The 23830-nt window shown below is 38.7% G+C and overlaps 1 protein-coding gene across 5 annotated transcripts in view; it reads right to left on the reverse strand.

The window, feature by feature from the left end:
* The window catches only part of CYRIB (CYFIP related Rac1 interactor B), a 97724-nt gene that overhangs the window by 31285 nt on the left and 42609 nt on the right, over positions 1 to 23830 (reverse strand). For 4 of the 5 annotated variants that reach the window (XM_051610210.1, XM_051610208.1, XM_051610205.1 and 1 more), the window contains one exon: positions 11298 to 11376. The exons of the other annotated variant lie outside the window; for it this stretch is intronic. The gene's annotated coding sequence lies outside the window, so the exon portion shown is untranslated. Of the gene's footprint in view, positions 1 to 11297; positions 11377 to 23830 lie in introns of those variants that run through there. 5 annotated transcript variants of the gene reach the window in all.

A 23830-nucleotide genomic window follows, 5' to 3' on the forward strand; every position in this document is an offset into this window, starting at 1 on the left:
CTATGTGACCTTGCAAAAGTAAACATTCATCTGCTCCATACACTGTACTATTTCTCTGGATCTATTTCATAACCATCATTCTAAATCTCTTACGTTACTGTGACTTTTGAAAAATATGATAAAAAATAGAATATAGAATTGTGTTTTATTTCTAGGCACATACATAGGTAAGGAACATAATTATTTCGCAAACATGTTTCCAAGGAAAAAGGTTGCTGGTGTTAGATAATCTATAAGAACACATATCTTGTAATACATTTAATTCTAAAGAGACAAAGTTGTAATAAAATACCAATTGCAAACTGTACTTGCATTGCATTTTGTGGACACAAACCTTAAAAAAAAGAGTAACACAACAACATAAATTAGTTCTTGAAAATGTCATGGTTTGCATGCTGACCTTCAGAGAAGGCACTTTAAAGTCACTACTGAAAACCATGTGCTTAACAAAGAAAACTAGCATTTTTTGATAGCCTCAGTTTGCTATACACATTACTAACCACCACCTTAAGGCTGCTGAAATAATTATGTTAACAGTACAGTTTAAGGGAGAAGATGCAGAGTACTAGAGTATCTCATAAAGCTTCACAGGAAGTAATAGTATAACATTAGCTAGGGAAGGCTCTGAAGACCTACAGCACCAGAGGCAAGAAGCAGAGTGGAGACCACAGTGAGAAAGACTCTTCACAGCCCACAGAACTGACCATAAGCAAAAAGACAGTCAGACACTTAGAACTGTAGATATTTATTTCTCCATCCCTTCCAGTGTATGCTTCTCTCTCAAAGAGGATTCTTCCCTTATCTAGGATTTCTTTTGAGTAGCATATGCTTTTTACTTTGCTACTTGGTTTCAGCTTCCCTTTACGCTCTTGGCAGTAAGCAACAGCTAATACTTAAGGACAACAACTAATTTACAGGACCAAGAGGTGTTAAGAGCACTATCTTCATAAGAGCTACAGCAGGTTCCCTAAAATTCACCCTCTGTTACAAGGCATATTTTAATATTATTTTTTCCCCCTCCCCATGACTGCAGACTGCTCAAGTTGTGCTTTGCAATAAAGCAAATAAAATACCTAACACTGACTGGAAAACACTGGTCTCCTGCAGGTCAGGGATAAACAAAACTGATATTGCAAATAGAGAAACCAAAGCCAAGGTGAGACCCAACATTATTTCAAAAGGCTAATTTCCTGAAAGAAAAAAAAAAAAGGCAAAAGAAAAATCAAATAGGACAAAACATTTAATAACACCAAAATATTCTACTTAAAAATAGTTTATTTTTATTTTGGGTAGTCAAGAGCTCAGGTCAAGATAATTTTGGTTTGAGAGTCCAAATCAATTCATTAAGCTTTGGACTTTTCTTTTTTGTTCATACTCATTAGAATGACTAGACTATAGAAGTAAATGTGAAATTAACAAAGAAGACAACCCACACCACGATAGCATCAAGGCTAGGGACATTTTAAAAAAATATTTCCTAAGAGTATTAGTTCATTACTAACAGAAATGTCTGCATTTCCAACTGATAAAACTATTAGGGGGAAAAAATCCCAACAAACAAACTGCTTGGCTCTTCACATCTCTCCGAATACTGCACTTAGAACCACAAGCATTCACCACCTCCAGGAAAAGTGCTGGTGCTCAGGTTGCTTGCCCTGAAGGCTTCAGTGAACAAGTGAATGGTCTAGTAGAGCCATCAGGCAAAAGGGAAGCGACCAGGAAAGCTGAGCATTATAGGTCAGTTGGACTATCATCAATAAAAGGCCAAGAGATGTTAGCACTGGATTCCTATCTTTTAGCACCAATGAGAATGCCTCCGTGCAAAATAGATCAGACTGAGCACACTTGATGCTATCAACATGGTTTATACTGGTAAGCTGATATTTAATTTTTGACTACACATCACACAGTATTTCAAATTTAGAGGTTAGCAGTAAGCAGTATAATAAAGCACTGTCTAAATAGACCTGAATAAGAAAATGATTTGCAGATCTCTAGCAGTCAGTGGGGAATAATCAGCAAACATCTGCTAAAAATGGCCAGATGTGAACTCAATGGTGTGACAGATTCTTTACACAATAATTTTTGCATTTCCAAATGCACCTTAGCTTAGACACAGGAGTATTTAAATGAACAATCACCTATTGTGATGTTTAGTGTGAGTTACTTGGGTTGTCCCCGTTAGTACAGAAGATCTGCAAAATATCTGAGCTTCCTTCTGACTGATTCTCAGCGTTTTGATCTGCGAATTAATACAGCAAGTGCACCAAAAGGCACAATATGAGCCATGTATACTATATAATTTATTAAGTAGTGAAAATTGAGTAACAGAACCAAACATTTTTTCAACTGCCTGTGAGTCGGAGGTAGCCCAGTATTTCAGGTTACGTTATATGAGATACTGCCTCTGTTCAGTGAGTTAACAGCTCACAGATTTTTCTTTAGCCTTTTTTAATACCATTTTACAAAGTCAAAGAGCAGAAATATTAATGCTTCCCATCCTAGGAATCTCTTTTGCACACATACATTCCCATCCCCTCCCTTGACTTGCGGCCTAACTTCACCACGGCAAAATAGGCCAAAGCATATGCTGACATCTTAGGTCATTAAACAGGGACAGTGAAGCCTCTAAACTGCAGCTTTTCATTTTCAGAAGAGAACAAACCCAAGCATCATTCAGTTAATCAGAGAAAACGCTTGTAGTTGACACAAGTCAAATGGTACCCAAATATAAAAGACACACTAACTAAACTTGGCATCATCGTGCATGATAAAACTTGAAAAAAAATAACTGGCCAACTAGCGAATAAGCCCCGTGTTTTGGGAACCCACCTATTGGAACTGTTTAACTCAGCAGTACACGGAAATAATAGTTAGCTTCCATTGTGAAACCAATCTCTTCTGCCCAACCTTGACTGAATTAATGAAGAAGCCTCTACACACAAGCCTAGACTTGTCAGCAATCATCAGTCAAGATTTGGTTTGCGTTTTTCTACCTATTAAGAACTGAGAACATTGAGTAGTAAGAAAAAATTGACAACTTTGCAGTGAGAATCTCAATTACTTTCCATGCACTCAATTGGTAACTCAGCTCGTCCGGAAACTTCAGCAAGAACTTACTTCACAAGGCTTACAACATTTACTAAAGCAAAGCTGCACAGGATTCACGTACTCCACACAACGTATTAGGCACCCAGGCTTCAGTAGCAGTCTTCAAAACTCAGTCCACTCTGCTGCTTTCAGAGAACAAGTGTTTAAACAGCTTGTTTGCAAGTTCAAGCAAGTACCAAGATTTGCCTTGGTAAGTGCATCACCAACTTGAATTCTGTGTGAGCCAGACAGGGAGATGTTCTCAGTCCATAAATTGCCCTTTACCTATTGCTGAACAGCACGGGACCTAGCTCAAACATTACACTACTCCTGCAATTTTTAGACACTCCTGCTCTCTTGCTTCAGTTAAGAGTAGAAATTAAGTTTGAGGAAAACACTTAAAAAACTGGCTACTCTTAGAAGCACACACTAATCACAAAAAAAAAGCCCAGTCCAAAACAGAACTGCTAGTCAAATACATCCCACATCTTGTGGGTAATAAAAAAAGAACACTAGATAAAAGTTTAGTAATAAAACTCAATTTTTACTCTAGTAACAATAACAGATGGCTAAGCTATAAAAAATAAATCATAGCAAAGATCATGTTTCAAAGGAAGTTTCGGGACATCTACAGATGAACCTGTGGTTCAATGCTAAATGGATACAAATTCCAACATTAACATCAGTGATTCTAAAAGAAGATTCTGCTGTACCTGTATGGCAATCAAACATGAGATTAAGTATATGCAGATGTAGTCTGTCAGTATTGCAAAGTGACCTTAGTTCTTTATAAGAAAGCAGATATACTGGTTGCCTGCTATAAAACCACATTTTTTACTTCCGGCTATAGAAACCTTCAGCTCAAGTCTTCCATCTCCATTCATTTTTATTTATGCTTCCAAAGGTAACTTGTAGCTCAGAAGTCTGTCTGTTATATTTAGCCTCTCCCCCTCCTATATAACTTCTCAATGTTGTCTTACAGTATCTTGCATTATTTGCTACACTCCAACCTGTTTCAGGTTCGTAATTTAATGACAGAAATGGTGACTTGATATGAAAGCTTTCTTGACAGTTGATCTGTGTTAAGATACCTGCCAAAAGCATGTGTTATGCTTTCTGTCCTTTATTCACAGATTAAAATGTATTTCTGCCAACATAATTTACATTGTACACAGCTGTACTGGCATACAGCTCTTCATACTGTGCATCCAAACACTGAGTGGTGAGATCATTACCACGTGCCAAGTTAGGAGCACAACTAACTACTTGGTAGACTCCAAGTGGGGTCCACAAAGAGTTCCAGTTTCTCTAAAGTTTAGTATGAAGATTTGATTTCAAAAGAAATGCAGCAAAAAGCTATCAGGCTTGCTCTAAAGAAAATATTTCAAGGAAGTTTAGATGCTGGACTATTATCTAAGAGGGAGACATGGTTATATACATAAACCCCTTAAAAAAAAAAGGGGGGGGGGAAAACCACAGATAATTGAGAAGCCTTAAACCATAAGAGGATATCCGCATGTATACATAACTTATACTTGGCATGAAAATTCATATTTCATCCACTTACAGTTATGTTTTCCCCAACAAACGATTACCTCGGCTTAGTAGAAACAGTAAAATGAACTTAATCCTCATTTTTGCATCTTATCAAAGCTTTACATTGAAAAAAAAAAAAAAAAGCTGCAAGTTGAAGACCAAGTACAAGGGACTTTTTAAACAAACCAGAAAGTTAATTTAAATATTTCCTAATAAAAAGCTTTACAGCACTCAGGTTTTCACTCCTCAAAAAAGAGTAATGAAGTATTCCTTAACTAGTGAAATACACTGAGTACCTGTACAAGATTAAATTGTATTGTTGTTTGCTATCTACTGCATGTCTAACATCCCTATGACTACTTAGCACTACTATTTTTCTGCAGTTGACGCTTCCTTTGATGTTGCAGTCTTAAAACCCAGTTGAGAAGTGCCCCTGAATACCAATCAAGTGATTCAACAGCTTTTTCATCTAAGCTATAGAAATAGTTCTGTTTAAGACTGAGAGTTCTAAGTCAATTACGAGCATAACAGAAACGAAACCATACCCTGTCCCAGGAAGTTTGCAGCAATACTCATGTGCTTTCGTAATAAGAACAGTTAAGACAAGAAAAGGTCAAAAGGGCTTTTCCATTCAGCATATTAGTAGCTTATGATCAGCTCTGAGCAACTCCAAGACCCAGTGCCCTATTCAGTAACGCTTAAACAGGAGTTTTATTTCATAGAAACTAGATTTCTACAGTCAGGGTAAGCCACTTTCTTCAGGACTACACTAGGTCATATGAAAAGAAAGGAACTTCTATTGTGAAAGGAAACAAACCACATAGGAGAGGAACCACCTAAAGCATGTTTTTATTAGTTTTCGTGAATTCTAACCATAAACTGGTTCCTCAATAGCATCAGAAATTGAGAGCTAAAGCCATAAGTAATGCTCTAATAGGCAAAGGCGTAAGATGAATCTAGACCAAAGCTCATCAGGCTAGAGCCATGAAGTTTCACAGAGAGCATCTCTGCTTCTCAGAGGCAATGGATTTGATTATTTCAGATTCCAAAGAACACAGACTAGCTTTTAATAAGCCTAGGAAGTCCTTCCTATGAAAAACAACAGCACTAAGTTTTGCCACATACTTCTCACAGACTCAAGGGCTTAGTAGGTTACAAAGACAGCCAAGCAGTTCTCCGTAGTTCCTTCCCCTCGAGGTCCCTCTACTAGTACTAAGCAAGTTTCAGCAGAGGCAGCTCCTCTGTAGTCATAACACATGCACACATCAGGAGGCAACACTGTTTAAGAATGACTCCCTGACAGAGCCTTTGAACAAGCTGTAATTTCTGCTAAGAATGAGAGGAGCTCTGCTCCAGCCAGAGTAACCATCACACAGCACTGAAACTCTGGAAAGCACCTCCAGCTTGCTCAGAAATGCCTTGAGCTCCACATCCATAGAACAATACAAGATGTTTCAGATGAAATTAAAAAAAGAAGGGGGGAAGTTGGAAGAAGAAAAAAAAGGAAGCTTTTCAGCTTAGGTAAACAGTAATGTTCCAGTAACAGAACTTTGAGATTACTTCTAATACAAAGAAAAACATGGGGAACTAGATGCCAGAAAAAAAAAAAAACAAAAAAAAACGATAGAGTACTCAATAACAGCAATCACTAGGTGCCCAGAAAAGAAGAATATAACCATGTAATTTTAACCTGTGACTTCAAATGTTTCTTGGGTAGCACTTAAGATGGAAGCATGCACAGAAATTACAGAACACAAGGTACCAAACATCAGAGATGGAACACGGAAATGTCTTTGCCCAGCTCCTAGGGACCACTGCATGTATTCATCAGCTTTATCCAACAGTCAGGAAAACAAACAAATGAAAAACAGGAGCCATACAACAGGGTCTTAATTCCTGCATCATAATTTAAGGACACTGAGTCTCACAGCTACATGGTTTTTCTGTTCAGTAATTTCCAAAATCAATTCCATAATGAGCTAAAAGAAGGAACTGCTTCAGAAGAGGTTCAGATTGGTCATTAGAAAAAGGTTCTTCAGTGAGAGCATGGTCGGTCACTGGAACAGGCTCCCTGGGGAAGTGGCCATGGCAGCAAACCTGCCAGAGGTCAAGGAGCATCTGGATGACACTCTTAGTCATGTGGTTTAGTTTTAGGTAGTCCTGCAACAAGCAGCAAGTTGGACTTGATAATCCTGATAAGTCCCAACTTGAGATTTTCCGTATTATAAATAACAAAACTGCAGTTATGTGGTCAAGCAGCAGGCTGAATATTAACCAGACATGAAGGACTACATGCTAAATGTCTAAGTCCCTACAGAGTTAAAAGAAACAAACAAAAAGCTCCACAAAACTCAGAAATGTCTTTTAACAAGCATTTAAGAGTCCTGCTTTAAGTCAGGAAGTGGAACAAGCAATATCTGACATTAGCCTAATAGAATAGACCACATAAAACGCCACATGAAAGTCCAGTCACCTGTCTCAACAAGCACAGCTTTTCAGGTCAAACATCCTTCTGATGAGAAAAGTTTACATATTTTAACTGGTCTGTTTAAAAGCGACTTAACAAAAAGTCAAAACAACGCTTAAATTAATGTATTTGATTTGAAGGCTCATTGGACAAACAGAATTAAACAGTTCATGTTGTCCTCAGCAATTATTTACAGGTGGAGAAAAAGAGCAGCTTTACCTTCATAAACAAATGGGAATGCCTGATGTCTCAAGTAGAATACAGTTTATTAAATGAGCCATTAAACCAAATTCAAAACTCACTTCTTTTTAAACTTACTCTACTGACTGCTACAGTAGGACTACTGCATAAAAAGGAAGGCTGTTTTGGAGGTACTCTACACTGAATTCTGCTTGATTACAGTAAAAAACACCCTGTCACTGATAATTTGCAGATTGCTACCACACTATCATCTTAATTCAAAGTTTCAAGTAATTTTATGTCCACTGTGGGAGAAGATACCACATAATATTGCATCAGCACAGGCAGATCATTTAAATTCATTGCTAATATGTAATACTGAATTTTTAAAAATACAGAACTGCACAAAAGCTATCTGAGCCAGCCACATTCAACAAGATAAAATACAGCAAATAAACAGAGGAAAGCTCAGTCAGGCTTAAAAATTCCTCTTACTTGCCTTAGATACCAGCACTAATAAAAAATAAATGCACGCTGGTAGAATATCAGTAACATCAGAATTTCAACCAAAATATATTGTGCCGAGTGTAAAAAACACAAAAAGTACTTAACCTCCACATACTACAGACCACTTGAACAAACCTACTTTCACATGGATGACAAACCAATTCAAGAAGCTCTGCTGAACTGCAAATAGAATTTATAGGCAAACCTACAGAAATATATTTAGAGCAAAACCAAAGGATATTGTTTTTAACTTGTGGCACAAACGGGGAGTACAAGTGGTTTCAATTGTCAAAAAGACATTTAATTGTTCTTTGTACATTTATAATGTGACAGATTATTCTTCTACCCCTCATGGTTCCCATACGGCTGGTATCTGCTAGGCTCCGCAGTGGAAGCTTTCCAAGCTGCCCAGAAGCCTTTCTAACCACCACATTCTACACTGGTTACATGGCTTTTCCAAATGAAAAAAAAAATCCTGAAAGCACACAGTAAAAGCTGCACCTTTTTAAAACATCTGTTTCCTTATTTAATAGAACAAACATTTAGCATTGAACGAAACAAAACAGAACGTTGCTTTATATTCCTTGCAGCACATTTGATTTCATACAAACTTCCTGGAGAGTCAAAGCCATACAGAAGTCTGTAACACATACAATACAGCCTTACTCAACATAGTATCTCTTCTGAATGAGGTCCTCCACTTCTCACCTTTTGTAATAAATTTTCCTGTATTAAGTCCAGCACATATTAAGGGATTTGCACTAAAAGAATGAATTTGTAGCTGAAGAGATTTTTAAGACTGTCCCCACAAGGAAGCAGAAAATATAAAGATGTATCAGCAAGACAAATGCTACTCTTGTAAGAGCTATACAAGCCACAACAAAACATTCTCTAAATTAATAAGAAAGTGACAGGTACACATTTGCTTCCACTTTGCAAACATAATACTGAAAGTGTTTCATGTTTATTAAAATTAGTACAAAATGCAAAACCTGTTAATCCACAAACACTGCAGTATCAGTGCTGAACAGGGACTCCACAATATGTTAATCAGTTTGCTCAAAACATCTCCCAATCATCATTAGAGGGGAACAATTCTGGGTTGCACGGAAAGATTTTTAAGTCCTTAGGCATGCAGACAAGTTCACACTGCATGTGAGATATAAAGCTATAAAATAAATCAATACTTATCAGATATTATATGGAAAAGCAGGAGATAATTATCAAGACCTTATCTGAATGACTTGATACTCTGAAAAAATAATCCCACACAAGTTAACATAATGAAAAAGAAAAGCTAATACAAGAAAAATAGGACAAACACTAAAATGTTGTATGTCCCTCAGTGTCTATGATAACAGAAAGCTGGAATACCAGAACCAGAAGAAATAAATACCACTTGGATAAAATAGGCACACACATATTATACAACCATCTGAGATAGTGTGCACCACATAAGGTACAGGTGACTTAATGCTTCCATCTCAGCACCAGTCATGCAAGACCCAGATCCCCCCTGCCCCAAACACGCTCATTCTCTTTTCAGCAAGGTCCCAGAGCTGGGGGCCTGAGCTCAGACCAAAGTTAATGCTGGTAACATTGAAATTCAGTTTGTGCAGCACTACCCCTAAGCTAAAAAAAAAAAGGACTACTTGGTCCTAAAGGAAATGCTAAATTAAGACAAGTACTTTGCCACAACTGCAGAGCTACTTTCTGAAACTACCCAGTTTCACTCAGTCTGGCCACCCTGTTAAATTTTTCTTTTGGAGAGATGGTGGGGATGATGTGGTGGGCAGAAGCCCTCTCTCTACTGGCTCATGAGCTTTTCCATTTGCTGGAAGCTATGCATCCAAATTTAGTGAAAGACATACAGTGTTTATTCACATCATATATTATCAGAATAACCTAAAGGATTAACCTAAAAATAACTATCAGATAATTACAGTGTGGTACCTCAAATTATAACATACTACACACCAGTGGTTCTTTCTCCTTCAAATTGGGAAAATGCATTTTTAAACTCAGTATTTGAGCAAAAGTCTCATACACATTTTAGTGTCAGAAGCTGTTATCTTTTACAGGCTCTGGCAACAAAGCTTTTTAAAGTATTACTCACAAACAGTTGTACCATATAAGTCACCTTTATTTTAAAAAGACTACACAAAGTCAAATACTGTTTTCACTATGCCATTTCTGACAGATGCACATTATTGACCATTGTGAGCCTTCAAAACTTTCCTACCATTACTCTAAGTTTAGCAGAGGATATTTTAATACTAGTTATTAGCAACAGATACACAACACAACTTCACAAAGTTACCTAGATTGCTTATAACATTTAGGTGAATTAACTGGCATTTGAAGACCAAAAAAGCATCTGTAATTAATTGGGTCACAAAAACTTTGTTTTGTTACTGGCTAGGATGATACTTCTTTCCACATTCATTCTGGGACCCAGCTGTATCTCTCCATTCTGGGCTAAGAACCTGACATGAGTTCTCCTAACATGAGTTTACTTAGCCCTGTAGCTCAAACAGTAGCAGCAAACAGAAGGGCAGGACTCAAGCTTTACAGAAGATACACAGTAAAGTATAGTAAGGTATAATCACAGAGGAAAACCGAATGCATGTTTAGTTCACAAGTTTGTGGATGTCTTCCCTGTACCAAAGACTGCTACTTCATTTATAATATCAAAGTATTACAGAAGTGAGTTGTAAATCTGGTACTTACTATCAATGTGACTATGATTTAGCTATGTCAAGACACATTCAGATTTCATAAATTATCATGTTTTCTTATCCTTGTCTTGTAATAGTGTATCTCAACAGCTTATGACCTGGTAAACTGCTACAAAGTGGTCACAGCTCTTCACATATGATCCTTTCACCATTCTGAATCTAGAGACAACCTACAGATAACTTAAGGCCTGTGAATTATGATACATCCTTATTTTTACTATCACATATTATTTTCAGTTAAAATTATACCTCATCAAGCACCCACAGAACAATTACCATTGCACAAATAGTATCTTCCAAAGCACCTGGACATGAAAATCAGCATGCTTAGCCATGTTAACTTTTAAACTTTTTTTATTTTAAGTTTCCTTTTTCCTCTCTCTCCAGGCTCTGAAGCATCAGATTTGAAGTTTCATTGCTTGACCTACCACACTTCAAATAGTCTTTATATAGCAAGAGGTATAGACACATCATATTATCTGCAGTGGAAAAGGCAAATAAACTATGTTTAACATTCCACTCAAGAAAAAAGGCTAGTCTTTTTTCTTCTACTGTGAGAGCAGGAATTTAATCACTTTGTATTCCAATTTAAATACTCACATATTATTCACTGCTACCCAGCCTTTTGTCTGGTAAGCTACAGTTAATTAAGAAAAAAAAAATTTGCATTAACTAATTCTTGCTTTCAATAGATCAAAACACTTTTTACTCCTTGGCCTAAAATATTATGGAAAACAAAGAAACATTCCACAAGCAAAGACACCTAAGGAAGTGTTTACCAATTGGTAGTGTCTTCTTGCAGTCCTAACAGAGAACTCCCTTCCTCAGATGACCGAAGCAGCAGCTCGTCTTCAGAATCTGAACAAACAGAAGATTCCCATCAAACATAAAAAATACACAGTATTTCAATTACATAAGCCATGCAAGGGGTTAAGTCAAAATTATTACTGCAGTGTCAAGGAACCTACCAAACTCTAGGAATGCAACTAAAACATGCAGATTTCAAAAACATTACAAGCAAATAGAAAGGCATCCTTACAAACTTCCATGAGTCAGTAAGGCAATCAGCTATCCATGATCACAAAATCAGAAATAGAGCACTGCATCTCAGCACTGCTGAGCTAAGCTTCACAGTGAAAGAACACAAAAATAGAGCATTACACCTCTGCATTACTGGGCCAAGTTACACACAGTTGCAGCAGAAAAAAAGTAGGTCTTGGTTCAAATTTTGTTTGCAGTGCCAGATATATTGCACACTGGGAAAAATGCTTAATTGCTAGTTTTCATCAGTTAAAGACAAATATGACCAATGCCAGTTTTTACCTTTCTGAACTTACTCTAGGATTAGTGAGATTTCCTGCTTGGAACTATAAAATCTTTAAGGTCCTTTCCAACCCAAACCATTCTAGGAAAACTAAGTTTCTGATGTAGAAAATGAGCATTGTATGGTCAGACAGAACAGCATTTCCTATGGAAGTGGCCACTGAGATCTACTGCAGGCACTCAAAGAGTGTTTATTTGGAATAGATTGATATAGCAACAAGTCTACCTTGTTTGGTACATTAATAGAACCAAGAACTAGCCAAAACTGGCACCTTTTTGTTGAAAGGTTCATTTTCTTCCATTTGGGGTTTTGTAGGCTGCTTCTGTAATTCTGTAGTTTCAGCCAGTTTAAATACTGGAGTGTCATTACTTAACCTGTCCCCAGGAAAACCACGGTTGCTCCTACTTCAGTTATTGTTCCTGGTAACAGAATCCACTCTGCCAATATATCTATCACATCTCAAGGTTTCTTTTAAGGAGTGATCTTCCCAAGAACTCTCTTTCTGCTTCTACAGCAAAGTCAACCACATTCTGCAACACCTCTTTTTTCAGCACAAACTTGTTTTACAAATATAAAAGCCTTTTCATGTTAATGACTTTGGCAGATCTAGCTGAAGAGTTCAAAAAAACTCAGTTAATTTGTAATCAGCTATCAGCAGCTCCTCTTACATCAAATAATCCTGATTAACAAGCACTTAACAAAAACTATGCTGCTTCATAGTATTACTGATTGTCCCAGCTTGGGAAAGGTGAAGGGAAGGGGAAAAACTATGCAGTATTGAGGCTGGGGGATAATTTTAGTCACAGTGAAAACTACAATCAAATGTTACCACCCATTTCCCCTACCCACCCTTGCCCCATCACAACAAAAGAGAGCCCTGTGACCTGTACAGCACAGCTAGGAGAAGTGAAGGGAAATTTAATTGACAAATAGAATGCAGAAGATCTCAAGGTGGAAGGGACTTTGAAGAATTATAAATGAAATTATAGAATCTCTTGATATTATTTTATTTGCAGCTACACTGAAACAAACAGTTGCAACAGACACTTTAAAAGGAAAAATTGAAAAAATAATGTTAGTCAATGATAACTTTAGACAATTTGTCTCAAGATAAGGAGATGCCTAGCAAATTAATGTTGGGTTTCTTACCTTGCATACGTGCTTCTATGAAGCACTACTTCTCTCTTGCAGAAAGGGAAATATAAAAAAAACATCCAAGACACCTTATCCACTTTGTTAAAGAACAGGCTTTGTTACAACAGTTGTTCCACTACTCTATTTCAGACCCTTTCATTCATGGTCCTCCTGCCAAGCAACTGTATGAAGTTAACAATTCAGCCAAAAGCTTCTGAATGGAAGCCGTAAGGTCCTATACTCCCATGCTGCTTGGTAAGTCACTGAGCAGAGCAGCAATGTCATTGTCTATGGTCTGGCAACAGGATTTGAAAGTTCTGCTGGCTGAGTGACCATTTATGTAATTGCAACATGTGCAATTTCCTTCAACACACTCAACAAAAATACTTCCTTCTACCCTGCTACACTGCAGTATGAAAAGCTTCCTATTCAGTATCAGAGAATGGACTTCTTTTCAAGCATGACTGATCACTTCATTAAATAAAACTTGTGCTACACTTCCACTGGACCAACTCACATATTACCATGTTGCCAAAATCAAATGTTTACACTTCCTCATAACTACCTAAAGAAGCATGTAGGATTTTGATTTACCAAAAGCAGTACTTAAGCCTGTTGGAGAGCCTTCTGCCCCTCCAGTCCCACAATGCTCTACATTGCTCCCTCTCCTGACTGCTCAGAATCTCCTGTGGTGCCGGTCCTTCCCATTAACCCATTACTGCAGACTGGCCTTCAGGTGAGAATGGGAAGCAAGTGTTAGCAGCTACAGCTGCACAGCAATTCTGGATGGGAAAAGTCAATGCAGCAGAACAGCAATAGGTACAGTGGTCCAGAGGGATCATGGGAAAATCTCATGCAGAAGAACTTTGTAATCTCCCAATGCTGGGCAAAGAATAAAGTCTGGTGTGACAGGAGAAACTGGAAGGAGGCTGCTGCACAGGAACAACTGGGCAACACTGTATACAGGGAGAGGAGAGGGGTGCTGAAGCAGGGGTACACACAGAAAGATGCAGACATGTGGTCCCTTTCGAAAAGCTCCCCAGATTTCAAGAAAACAATTCCTTATACATGATCTACATTAACCTCGTTCAGTTGATAAAACCTGTCAGGAGAGATTTGTTTTTTTTTCTTTTAAAATAAGATTCCCCAAAGTGTAACCTATGGTACAACTAATACAGCTGAGAAAATCAAAGCTGCTTAGTTTTCAGTCAATATTTGTTTAAAAATTAATTTTCTTTGCTTTAATCGACCTTTGTGAAATAAATTAACACTGTTTCTTTGTCAGGCTAATTAGAATAGCAGGTGAACAACAAAAGAGTTAGCTCATTCTTAGGAGATATCTTTGCTTGCCCCCCACACACTGTGTTACCATAGCTTTGTAGAATTAAGAGTTCAAAAGAAGGAAGCAGACAACAAACCTACCTGTTCCAGGTAAATTTGGGAGACTTAACCCATTCATTTAAGCAACCATCCCTTACTTCATTAGTTTTGTCACTTAAGGGGAAGGTGGAATGAAAACTCTGAAGTACAACATCTGATTAAACCTTTTTCTCCATACAAATTTAATACTTAAGAAAACTATTAACCATAAAGATGCAAAGAGCCTTCTGTGAATCTCATAATGTTTTTCCCTGGTGCATGTTGCAACAGGCAGAATCACAGCCGCTGCTTCCCAAGGCTCCAAGTTCTGCACTCATTCAAGCTGCAAGGCAGATCACCTCTGAGAAATCTATTAATGGCTTTGTTCTCAGGAGAGAACATGACACAGTAACAGCTACACAGGGGTTAACAGAATTTACTTATCCAGTGTACTCCACGCAAGGCAGCTTGCTGAAACACTGGCAAAACAGCTAGTCATTGCCAGATATGGAAGTTTCTTGGTAGGCTCTTGAAGTTATCTTAAATAATTTTCTGGCCTTTACCACCATTTAAGCAAAACTGTCACTCCCAGCCCAGGTAAGTCTGTGTCACAGTTAGCTCTAAGTCTTCAAAAGCAGCTAACAGGGATGATTCAGGGCTGATGTGCAGACAGAAACTGAAGTCAAAGCATTTTCTTTAATTCAGCACAAACCATTGACTGCAGAGTCAATAACCTGCAATTCAGTTCTCTGCCTTGCTCCAGCTGGCCACTTGCCTCCCAAGAACACTGCCAAGGTTACCATCTGCAGTGGCCTGAGATGCCATTTAATTTCCCCTATGACTAGTAACTTCTACAGCATCTTCAACAGCCTACAGAAACAGATTTCACAACTTAATATGCAGGTTATTTATAAACTTAAAAGCTTTGTCTAAAGTATGTTTAGGAATAACCCCACATAGCTTGTATAACCAAAGTATTGTATAGATACCAACCACATTTAAAATCATGTTACAAACATCGTTTTTGCCTGTGCTTGACTTTGCTTGGCCCAAAACATAGAAAGTACAGAAGAGACGGCAAAAAATATTTGAGGTGATGCGTCCTCCCCAACACAGCTCACAACAGATTGCTAGCGACAACAGCCCATCAACAGGTTAAGACAGATCTGAGACACAGTGTACAAAATGATTTAAAACAAACAAAGAAAAAAGAATGGTAAAGACCCATAAAAATAACTGTCAGAAAGCTCCTGGGAGCTTACAAAGAATTCTGTCGCCAGACATAAAACGGCACACAAATTGAGCTGGCGAAATAATCCCTACAGAGCTTCTGGCAGATTACAGTGAGGCAGCTATGAAAAAAGAGGCAGAAAGTAACACTCATCCAGTGTCTTATAAAAATAGGGAAACCTATAAATACTAGAATTCACAAGGACAGGTTCATGCAAAATAAAACTTGACTGATAATTTTATCCTCCACTAAAGTGATATGATTCCTCACTACAATTGTATGGACTTCTGTTTCCTTACCAACGTATATTACCAAACCTTTAATTTTCAGTTGGAAAGGGAAACTCTCCTGTGATTTGAGTAATTGGTGGTCAGAGAACTATTTAAAAATCCCCAGTAGTTTACTTCTACACAGCTGAAAAAGTTCTCATGCCTTTATTTTCAGGACAGCAAAGAAACCAAGTGTTTAAGATCAAAATAATGACAGTAAAACTCAATAGTTACATCATACAATTAATAACAATGATGCTGTGGTACATTAAAAAGTTTAAACTATTTGCTTCCAGAGGATGGCCCAGCTCTGCTTCCATGTAACATTACAGCACTCAAGAGACACTGATCATATTCAACATCAAATTAATCCTTTTCTTCAGTCAGCAGAACAACATCAGTTACAGGACTTAAATATGATCTTCCTTACAGGTTAGAGCTGGAAAGCATCAAAACATATTCCCATATTAGAAGTTAATTTTGTGTGTAAGGGAGGATTGTCCAGTTAATTCAGAGTTGCAAAGACAGAGATGGAAAGGACTCATACGTAACCTTCCCTTGTCCTCACAGCAAACATTTGACACAGGTTTGAAATATTATCAGGCTAACACAATACATTAAATGAAGAGTAATTTACCAAACAAAACACTGATCAGCTTTTCCTGTTACTTGCTCCAAAGTCACAGAGAGGATTCCCAACTGTGAACACTTTTTCTTCTGTCAGTGCCCCATCTCAGCTTTTAAACACTGGACTTGATATTTTGAGATCAGTAGGGCTGTAACAGTTCAGCAATTTGCCTTAAAAATATCCAATTTCAAAATAACTAAATATTACAGAGGGTCTGAATCTTACAAGATGCCTAACCTTATCAGATTTATTTATTAATTACAATGGGGAGTAGTGTGTGTTCCAGGCTCAGGAGAGTTCACTTACAATTCACAAGTTCTGACTACTATAAAATAATTTTGAAATGAATGCTTAAGGTTGGAAGGGACCTTAAAGTTTATCAGGTTCCAACCTCCGTGCTATGAGCAGGGACACCTCACACTAGACTAGGCTGCACAAAGCCTCATCCAACCCGGCCTTAAACACCTCCAGGGAGGAGGCATCAACAACCTCCCTAGGCAACCTATTCCAGCATCTTACTACCATCATGGCGAAGAATTTCCTCCTGATGTCTAACCTAAACCTATCTCTTTCAGTTTAAAACCATTACCCCTTATCCTATCACTGCCCTCTCTGGTGAAAAGCCCCTCCCCAGCTTTCCTGTAGGACCCCTTCAGGTATTGGAAGGCTGCTATGAGATCTCCCCAGAGCCTTCTCTTCTCCAGGCTGAATAGCCCCAACTCTCTCAGCCTGTCTTCATAGCAGAGGTGCTTCAGCCTTTTGATCACATTCATCACCCTTCTCTGGACCATCTCCAACAGCTTCATGTCTGTCCTGAGCTGAGGGCACCAGAACTGTACACAGCACTCCAGGTGGGGTCTCATCAGCACAGAGCAGAGGGGCAGAATCCCCTCCCTGGCCCTGCTGGCCACACTTCTTTTGATGCAGCCCAGGACACAACTGGCTCTCTGGGCTCCAGAACACATTGGCAGCTCACGTTGAGCTTCTCAGCAACTCCCACCCCCAAGGACTGCTCTTCAGCCATTCTCCCCCCAGCCTGTATTTTTGCCTGGGGTTGCCCCGACCCAGGTGCAGGACCTTGCACTTGGCCTGGCTGAACCTCATGAGGTTCACCTGGGCTCACCCCTCAAGCCTGTCAAGGTCCTCTGGATGGCATCCCTTCCCTTTAGGGTATCAACCACACCACACAGCTTGGTATCATCAGCAAACTTATTGAGGATACACTCAGTCCCATTTTCCATGTCTCCAAAGATGCTGAACAGCACTGGTCCCAGTACTGACCCCTGAGGGACACCACTCGTCACCTGCCTCCATTTGGACATTGAGTCATTGATCACAACTCTCTGGGTGCGGCCATCCAGCCACCTCTTATCCACCGAGTGGTCCATCTGTCAAATCCATGTCTTCTCAGTTTGGAGACCAGGATGTCATGTGGGACAGTGTCAAATGCCTTGCACAAATCCAGGTAGATGACGACAGTTGCTCTGCCACATCCACCATCTCTGTAGCCTTGTCACAGGAGGCCACCAAATTTCTTACCTTTAAACCCTTATTCACTCAGCTTCTCATAGCTCCTGAACTTATGCCTCTATTTACCATGAACACAGCAGTAGGAAGAACGTAGCTCCTGAGTAAAACTGAAAACTGAAACTGCTAAATAGCTATTCCATTTAGCCATACATCGAGTACATTGCTCTGTTTCAAAGACAAATCCAGAAGTGGAACTGTAATTACAGCAATCATTTCAATACCCTAAAATGGACTGTTTAACTATGGGCAGTCAGAATATATTCCAGAAAGATCTGAAAAGGCATAACCAATATCTTCTTCAATTCCTGTTTAAAATAAAGCTACTCTTTTGAGAGTGACTCGAGTTGTCTGAGTGACTCAACACAGAGATGAAGAAGAGGCAGGACACAGACAACATTGTCCACAGATTAGTTATGGAACAGGTTTCCATAGTGGGGTTGAAAAGGGCAGGTACATACAGTTACAGGCAGACTGAAATAGGAGTCATCTTATCCTAATACTGGTGCTAGGATGTTCTTGATACAAACAGAGGAGGACAATTAAGTTTAGATAATCTAAGTTTGTCAGAAAGGCACAATCCTTGCAAAAAGCTCTGATAATCATGGCAAACAGATGTCAGAAAAAAGTTATTGATATGCATGCTTTGACTCAAACTTTGAGCCACAAAGAGAAACAGACAGCTTGGAAGATTTCTTCCCTCTGAAGTACAGATGCCACGTATCTTTTGACCTTAAAACTCAGTTAATATGTTTGCTCCTTGGATACACAACACCTGACCAAGGGATTGAAACACAGTGTAGAAACCAGGAGTAATCCCATGGAAGGAACATTGGACCAGTCCTAATTCTTCTACTCTCTACAAAGGCAGAAGAAAAAGGAAGTCCATACATGACCAGAACCAGCAGACCACTGAGAACGTTTTTGAAGAGCCTACTCGAACTGTTAAAGGTATGAGCCACCTACATGAACACTTCAATAAGTTAACACTTGTTACAAGAGGATAGAAGTTGCATATTCCAACTCCAGGAACAGTTTAAGACTTCCATTGGACAAAGATATATGGTAAGCAAAGACTAAACCCAAAGACTTTCCCACTCAATAAAAATTCCTCCTCACTAGGTTCTACTGTGTTTAGTCTTTTGTGGATCCACTCCTTAACCCCTATCCATAAGCTGTCCCAGCTTCAGCTGAGCTAGGCACCAGCCTTGCTCACAAGTAGATGCTGAATTCAAGACTTTTCAAATAAAGATTAGTTAGGCTTCCCTTATGCCACAATTAGTAGGTTATTAGGCATAAGAGTCTGCCATTTAAAACCTCTGAAGGGTGGGAGGGGAGGAAGGGAGAGAAGCTATGAAGTTCTGGCTAGTTTGTTGATATGTCATTTTTTTCCTGTTTCCTAATCAGCTGGATTTAGACAAACTTGCTATCTAGTCCAGAGAGAGGCTGACATTACTTCCAGCTCTTAGCCATATTTACAGTACCTAACTTTATCTGACGTGTAAACAGTTTAAGCTCTTAAACAGTCTGAATGATCTTTTTAGGACCCAATATTTACTTTAATAATAATAAAGAAGATACTGCAGAGCTTATGTTTGAGACCTTGAGCAGAAAGTCTCACCCTCAGAAGGTTGTCTGCAGACTATCTCAGCTTTTACATCTGATTCTCACTAGAGAGACATTAAAGGCAACTGGACTGCTGTTTCTGCACAGGAAATCTGATGAACTTTAAGCCATTCTTACACTCCCACATCCTCCCAGTTAGGTCTGTATTGAGAGAGCACAAGATCTTTTTTCAAAGTGTACTCACAGATGCCATCATCTCCAGAGGCATTTTTCCTACATTTAATGTGCATGTTACGACCTCAGTCAAAACAGGAGCACAACAATTTTTCTATATTACTTTGTATTTGGAGTAACAAAGGAAGCATTTAAGAACCAAGTGTTAAAAAAGTTTTCTGTTGAAGTGAAATACCAAACACCAACATTGAAATAGTCACATATATGTTCTAGAGACTGCAACAAGGCAGTCAGTTTATCCTTTTTGCATCAAATTTTACGCTGGAACAGCAGTCAAGGAGAAATACTCTACCTTTACTAAGAGACTGGTCACACTGCAAAGCTTTTTCGCTACTATAAGGCTAGCAAGTTTTCCTTGAAGACTAAAAGATTTTGAAGTACTGTTTGTTGTTAAGAAATGCAGTCACAAAGCTGAAGATAAATACACACATGAAGCTAAGGCACTCTATTACCTAAATTCATGTAACATAAAAGGCACATTGTAGAGTCATGCCCAGCAGAATTCCAGTAGACACAAAGTTGCTGTACGTAAGTAAAACTCCAACATGAGACATGCATACATAGCAGCTTCCCTTCATCCACTTTTAAGTTTGCAAGCAGACTCATGCATGTGCAGAAAGACCATCATCTGTATAAGCACTTGCACATACCTGCAGGCATTGAGACAAAATCCTATGACCACAAATTCCAGGAATAATAGAATAACAGGGATAAATGGTACTAACAGTGTAACTAGACTTGAAAGTAGCCTGGCTACTGTAATCTCCAAATTTAAACCAGGGACTCAATCTGCGAAGTGCTTTCAAGCCACAAAACAAGAGAGTTGCTAAGCAGGTGGAACGTGCTTTAGGCTGCTCCTGCATAAGAAACTCACAGGGCCCCTATCACATCATGCAACCAGAGCATAGGCAGTGACTTATCTGAGGTTTGTGTTGAACAAAATGAAAAGCAGAGACTCCTGAGCTCTTCAGAAATACTGTATCTGGAAAATGGTTACATGAATCGAGTAACAAGCCCAGAAGCAAGCTCCAGCTTGGCAAGAGGTGTAAACAAAAGTGTGTGCACATGCACCATAGGTGCATACCTTCTAGGAAGAAACTGGATCTATCACGTGGTGCTGCAGCACTCATCTGAGGTTCATCATTCAAGGACTATGATTCAGTACCTAGACAGCTGTACAAGGACTATGATTCAGTGCCTACAGGGCATGTTGGATTTAGTGTAGATGCACAGATTAATTGCATACAACATACGTGCCTGGCTGCTGACAGGAAAAGGCTACACGTACATTTCTAATAGATAGCAGAGGGCATACACAATTCAGAACACTCAGGAAAGTCAAATTATCTTCTATAACACAATTGATTTGTCTTCTTGGCCTCAGATTCACTCACTACAACTACAGAAATCTTCTGTATAATCTCTAAGCAGCATCAGAATAAACGAAGTTAGTTAATTTGCACGATGGGAGTTTAGTTTGAGGCTCGTCATGCTAGCTTGGGCTAGAGCAAACATTACCTACTATGGAATTATTTGCATTGCCATTCATGAACTCACACAATTTATCAGCGACATCTCATGTGGTGAAGACACTGCCAAAGAACTGGAAGATTTATAGGTGCTCTTAAAGCAGAACTTCCTATAGCAGGAACTTTCCAACACAGCAGACGTTTGCCAGCAAACTCTGCATATTGGAATATGACAAAAACAAGATAGAGGAAGTGAGAAGACTTACATAACTATAAAATCTCATTATTGAAGATATGCTTGTCACTGTGGCTAAACTAGAAGATTACTTTTGCCTTACATTACTTTCATGAGCATCACAGAAAGCATACTAAAACAGGCAAGCCAATGTCATAATGAGTAATGCCAAATCCCTTTGGCTGATCAACTGGCTTTCAGTAGCTTTTCTGTCTTTCAATAAAAGTAACAAGACAAATATGAACTTATTCAATGTCTTATCACCCAAAGCTAGAAATGGATGTTATCTTTCTAGGCCTTTATCTCCCTTGGTTTTGTGGAAATACAGTTGTTTGCTTAAAAATACAAGTATCAGCAAAAATAGAATTATTAAAAAAAAAAAAAAAATCAAAACAAAAACAAGACCTAACAAATCTGAAAGAATAAGAGGTTTTGACTTAGATATACTTTCAGTCAAGTATCATTGCAGAGAACCTAAAGGAGTTTCGCAGGCAATTACCAACCTTGCTCCTATCTTATAAACATGTTTTATTAGGAGTTATTCAACTACAGAAACTCAGTCTAATGTTGCAGTAACTTGAGAAACACTAATTTGATCCCAGTTTCCAACCACAGACTTCCTGTTTGCTTTCAGGTAATTAACATTGTTGTACCTCAGTTCCTTACCTGTAATGAGGCAAAACATACAACACTAAGCACAGCAGGACTTCAGGCAGGGATGCAATCTTAGAATTCTGCTACAGCAAGAGTTGGTAGCATTGAAGGAATCTTGAAGTGGGTAAGCACAGAAGCTGTTTGGTGACCCTGAAGGCAGTCCATAAGGATACACTGCATGCAGAATACCTCTCAAAGTACTGGAAAAGTACAACCAGCTTCTTGGTTTGTTGGTCAGCCAGAGTATTCTCCTAGATCACAAACACCATGCTTACGACACAGAGGACACATACAGTAACAGTGAAGTTACTGAGTAGTTCATGCAAATGTTAAAAGTTTGTCAAGGACCTAGGTAGGGAAACGAGGCTAGTTCTGAATGGTGGCATCTCTCTAACACTTGCATTACCCTGGCTCAAGCCAGGACAGACATTCCTAATAGATAGCTGAGGGCATTAGCAGCTGCACTTTGCCAACTTCAAAACCTACAAATAAAATGTATCATTCACTTAAGAAGAAGCCTTAAACCCCATTAGGTATACAGAAATTTCCCTAGGTGGTATCACACCCTACTGGTACTGGAAAACAGCAACAAGCAAGAAGGACATTGACAAGAACTAATTCATGCTAGTTTTGCAAAACCTCTTATTTGTAAGGCAGTTTTATTGAGCCTCATTCACTGCCTTTGCACACATACACAGCACAACGAAAGCAACGCATGGTAGGAAATTAAACTGTGAGGAAGCAATTTATTCATTAACATCAACCACTGTACACACATAATCACATTTTGATTTTCATAAGGAATTACTGAGCTTTTAGTTTCTGCCATTGAGGACTCTGCCCATAAGAGGAGAGTTGCTTCAGCACTCACTCAAGTCAAGGATCACTGCTCCAAAAAGGTACATTGGGTTAGTGGCAAGTGACTGAAACAGATTTCAGAAAAAAAAAAAAAAAAAATGGTGATAGCTTTTTTTCTAGTCAATAAAAGCTACTACTTAGAGGCCACTAGTGACTCCCAAGCTGCTTCTAACTGCATCTCCTACTTCTTATCATAAGCTCATACTCCATAAGGCCTAAGACAGAACACTGACTTCACTTCCTTTGAGACATCTATATCACTGGTAAGAGCAGGTGAATGGCAAAAGGGATCATTCCCCAGCACCCAAACTCAAGAACTAAGTCATGAGTATGCAGAATGTCATGGAATTTCAAAAGACACAAGGTGAAGAGAGGTATACTTAGAAGTCCAGACAGGGACACAAAAAAGAGACGAACCCCTGCCGGATATACCTGATCTGTTCTATTCTTCTGAATGTTTCTGTTGATGAAAAGGTTCTCAGTATAGTCACTGTACCCCAGAGTAACCTGGAATGTGACAAAGTTGCTGTCTCACACGCACAAAAGAGCAGCTCTAAAATTCCTGGTTTACACTCAAGTAATATGTCATGCTATTAACTTTATGTATATAAAAGTTCAGTTGTGTGTCCAGTAAGTAAGTAAAATGCTTAAATATAGATTTGCATTTCACATCTTATGTAATTTTTGGCATTTCAAATTCAAAAAAAGAATGAAGCGAAGAACCCTAAATTACTCACTCTCTTTAAATAGAAATAACTCCTAAATTTCACTCAGCACCATCAGTGCCTTTTACAAACTGACAGTCAGAAACTTGTTGTACAAGA

Source organism: Apus apus, chromosome 2 (genome assembly GCF_020740795.1).
Source record: "Apus apus isolate bApuApu2 chromosome 2, bApuApu2.pri.cur, whole genome shotgun sequence".
In the NCBI taxonomy this organism is placed as follows: Eukaryota; Metazoa; Chordata; class Aves; order Apodiformes; family Apodidae; genus Apus; species Apus apus.